This window comes from Prunus avium, unplaced genomic scaffold, assembly GCF_965620075.1.
Source record: "Prunus avium unplaced genomic scaffold, drPruAviu1.hap1.1 HAP1_SCAFFOLD_17, whole genome shotgun sequence".
NCBI lineage: Eukaryota > Viridiplantae > Streptophyta > Magnoliopsida > Rosales > Rosaceae > Prunus > Prunus avium.
The window spans coordinates 347501-352500 of NW_028276877.1; positions in this window are offsets into that span (position 1 = coordinate 347501).

Consider the following 5000-nt stretch of genomic DNA (forward strand, 5'->3'; position numbering starts at 1 on the left):
ATGTGCATGAGTCATTTCTCTTCAGAAAATGTTCGGAAAAATTGTTTTAAGTTCTTTGTGTTTTTGTGTTTGTTTTTGTTTTTGGTTTTGCTTAAGGACTAACAATCTTTAAGTTTTCTAATTACTTTGTTTTACAGAGTCAGTAAAACGTTTGTGGGTATCGTATCTGTTAAACCCTCAGGAGACACAACTCCTCCTACTAGGGATGCCTAGAGGTTTAAAGGCTTGTTGCATATGCTAAATGCAATCGAGTTACCTACGAAAGTGGTTTAGTTAACTTCTAGTTTTGTTTTTAACTTTGTTTTGTGTTGTTTTGCTCGAGGACTAGCAAAATCTAGGTTTGGGGGTATTTGATCGGTTCATAATTGTATATTATTTCTTACCCTTCTAGCTTATGATTTGGTTATGTTTTTGAGTTAAACTTGTGCTTTTAATCCTTTTTGTGTTTATCTTTCAGTTAATTGAGCTTTAGGTAACAATGATGGCTTTGGAGAACATAATTCATGCAATTCAAGCATGTTAAGGCCTAATTTGGATGAATTGATGAAGAGCTTAAAGACAAATTCATTATGGCTACAGCCCCCTGCCAGTCCAGTTCCGTAGGTCATATTGCAAGCTTTGTTTCAGCAACCTACATAGCTCGGATGAGGCCACATTCTTCATGAAAGTTGCTCCAATTGGTGTGTACTATAACATATCCAAAATTCAGCCCCATTGGATAAATCTGGAGTCCTTTACCTAGCAAACACAGAACCATGCTCAGGATGGATCTTATCAGCGCGGAAAATGAGTTAGCAATTTGTTTCGGCCTTAACTTCTTCCTCCGACCTTGGATTGGCCCAAATAACATATGGCTGGAAAGAAGACATTCTGAACTTCAATTTAGAGTGCTTAAAGTCCTAATTTGATTAAGAGAAGCCCAAGTTGTAAGCCCTTGAAGTTGCTGGTCATGCTGACCTCAGCATGTGCTGGTTGGATGCTTGGTCATGGTGAGCTAGGTATGAGCTATCATTTCTGGTTGGAAGCTTGGTCATGGTGACATGAAGATGAGCTAGGGCTGCTGGTGGGATTTAGTGGTGAAGTGCATCAACCAATTCAAGATTTTCTAATACAAGTGCATCACCCATTTCAGATTTTCTAATACAAGTGCATCAACCATTTCAGATTTTATAATTCAAGTGTTGTATGCATTAGTCTTATTGAATTCTGATTTTCACTTCCCCTAGGCCTATAAATAGGGAAGTTCTCTAAGCTTGTAATAACACCCCAAGGGGGGGGAGCTCTCAAACACTTCTCTAGAGCTCCCTTCCCTTCTCTCCCTCAAATTCTCTTAGTTTCCCTTTGTAGTTCTCAATTGTTGTAATAAGATCATTCTATTAAATTTTCTTTGTACTAAATATCAAACATCTCTCTACTTCCCTTCTCTTCCAAAAGTCTCCATGTCTCAAACACTTCACAAACACATTTCTCTTCCTTCCCTAAGTTCTCAAATTCTCCAAGTTCACAAACATCCTCCAAGTTCTCAACCACTCTCTTCCAAATTCTCAAAGTTCCTAAACACTCTCTTCCAAAATCCACAAAGCTCTCAAAACACCTCTCTACTTTCTTCTCCAAATCCTCCAAGTTCTCAAACACTCTCTTCCAAATTCCCCATGTCTTAAACACATTCCCTTCCAAAATCCTCAAAGCTCTCAAACACATGTTCTTCCAAAATTCTCTAAAGTTCCCAAACACTTTCTTCTCCCTCCTCAAAGTTCTCAAACACTTCCTTTCTTCCTCAAAGTTCTCTTAGTTTCCTTAATGTTTTCTTAGTTGTAATTTATTTTTCTTTGTTATGTAAATTCTTTTCTTAAGTTTTCAAGTTGAATTAGTTTCCAAGTTTCAATTATGGTTTTTGTTCTTATTCATTATGCTTATAAGTTAATATGCTAGTTTGAATGATTGATCACCATTTAGGCTTGCATGTTAGCTATCTTGGTTTGAATTAAGAGTATACACCATGCTTTAATTCGAATTGAACTATGAATAGGAAGAGTATGTATGGACATTCGACAACAGGGATTAGATACATACTTGGTTGTTTAAAATGTTCTTCTATGCTTAATGGGTTCCTAATGCTTAATTTTAGGTTAGACAACAAATGATCAAATTAGGGAATTAGGAACACAAGGTTATGACCACACACCATGGCTTAATCATACTTTAGCTAGAATCAATCCATTAATCTAAATTGAACTTGGGAACTTATTTGCTTGAGTTACTTATTTCTTTCTTCCTTGTTTTATGTTCTTTGTTTTTGTTTCTATTTTGTGTAGGGAAACTAAATTGGATCATTCAATCACCAATCCCTGTGGAATCGACCTCGCACTTACATATGCTATACTACCAACGGTTCGTGCACTTGCGAGTATCACAAGTTGAGGATGCAGCTTAATCCATTTTGGTGGAGCTAAATCTACGCAACATCAACCAGGTAGCATTCCTTTCCGACATCGGCTCGTGCAAGACAAACGACCTTGTGGGTCGAGAGCTCGCCGCGGGCACGACAGTCGTACGTGTCGAGCGAAAACGCTTCAAATTGGACGCTCGGAGCCCGAAGACCCCACGCCCGCTTAATGCTCCGCATCCGAGATCACAAGCAGAAACTTGTGGACCTTCACAATCTCCCGATGAGTCGTGGGTTGATCGGGACACAAGCACTGCTACAACGTCCTCCTGTTGCCCGTGAAGGGCAAGAGGAGGAAAGGGACAACGAGAGGCACCATTCCTTAACAATAGGTAGCCAAAACAGGAACCCATTAACCCGCACAAGCCAATCTTGAAGCATCAATGACGAGGGGTATGAGACGACAGTTCGATGCCAGAGCAAAGAGCCTGCCGGTGCATAACACCCATTCACCACTCACACGCCGTTGCATTAGCAAAGCCCAGCACCACCAAACGAACCGCACATCTCAACAAGCACAATGGCTAACTGAGAATGCGGCTGCACCGAGTGGAGCCAAGCCCGCACCGCTAGGCATGACAAGAATACCATGAAATCTAGGCAACCGATATGTTGTGGGTTCGTAACTCGTAGGAGTGTCACTTTCAACGTCCCCGGTATTGGGCTGAGTTTCTAAAAACAACCGTGCACACCGAGGTTAAACTTTACCGGCTCCACTCCGACTCGCCGCTCGCCCACTACTCCGAAGGCAACCGATATTTTGTGGCATCATTGTTACTCTTAAGATTGTCATCCTCGACTTGCTCGTGCATTGGGCTCGCACCTTGCACACACAAGCAATGCCTAGACAATCTTAATCATAGCTCAACCGCACACTCAGAGGATTGGATAGCTTCTTTCGAAGCCAACCTACCCCCACACGTGTGAGAGTGGCCAACAATTTGCTAGCTTCTTCATCAACTCCGCCGAAAGCCATCCTCGACATACCCGTGCATTGAGAAGGTTTGGTGGCCGTACTCCCAACACAAAAGCATACCGAAGACAACCCCAAGCTAAAGCTCACTTGAAGCCAACGCATCGTCACCATGTGTTCGTGTGGCCGAGAATTGGGTAGCTTCTTCATCAACCCCGCCGAAAGCCATCCTCGACATACCCGTGCATTGAGAAGGTTTGGTGGCCGTACTCCCAACACAAAAGCATACCGAGGACAACCCCAAGCAAAAATTCATTTGAAGCCAACCCATCGTCGCCCACAACTAGTGGGTGAATGGTGTGCTTCCCGGGGTTGGCATAGACATTCCCTCGCATGCAAAAGATTGTCGATGCGAAAGATTATCTATGCCAACCCCGGGAAGCACACCATTCACACACTCCCGACCGGTGTGGTGTGGCGGTGATTGGATAGTTACGGATTGAGCACTTGCCAAGGATCAAAATGTGTCATTTAGAAGAAACATTTTCAAAAAGTTTTTAAAATCTTGTGGGTTTGCAACTCATAAGAGCGTCACTTTCAACGTCCCCGGTATTGGATTGAGTTTCTAAAAACAACCGTGCACACCGAGGTTAAACTTTACCGGCTCCACTCCGACTCGCCGCTCGCCCACAATTTGTTTGCAACGAAACATTTGTTTTTAATTTTGTTGGTTTGAAATTGTTTTGAAAAGGTTCTTTAAATCTAGTGGGTTTGCAACTCATAAGAGCGTCACTTTCAACGTCCCCGGCATTGGATTGAGTTTCTAAAAACAACCGTGCACACCGAGGTTAAACTTTACCGGCTCCACTCCGACTCGCCGCTCGCCCACTAGTCCGAAGGCAACAAAACATTTGTTTTTCATTTTGATGAAAATTTCTGTTTTTAAATCTTGTTGGTTTGAAATTGTTTTGAAAAGGTTCTTTAAATCTTGCGGGTTTGCAACTCATAAGAGCGTCACTTTCAACGTCCCCGGCATTGGATTGAGTTTCTAAAAACAACCGTGCACACCGAGGTTAAACTTTACCGGCTCCACTCCGACTCGCCGCTCGCCCACAAATCCGAAGGCAACAAAACATTTGTTTTTAATTTTGATGAAATTTTTTGAAAACATTGGCTTGGCAAGCCCCAATCCGCGACTATCCACCCACCGCCACCCCACACGGGTGGTTGTTGTTGAGAAATGAGGTTGTGGTCGACATGCCCGTGCATTTGAGAAGGAGTTCCTAGCACTCCATGCTCTCCCATGCCAAAAAAAAGCCTAGACAACCCCATTTCGCAACTTTCCACGCCTTTTTTTTCCTCCCTCACCCATGGCGGCGGCGTGGTGGCGGCGGCCGGATTCCGGCCACCACCGCCATGGGTGGCAGCCCCCCGACCCCGACACCAAACCCATAATACCGAGGCAACATATCGAGGCAACATGACATGGGTGTGGCGTGGGGGAAGGGGGCTGCAGCTAGGAAGGCATGGGCTGCCATGCATATGCAGGCAACACACACCCCCCTATATAGCATTTTATGCATTTAGCCCTTTGACAGGAAGAGACATCACCTATGCGCGAGGAGTCATAATGGGCTCTAA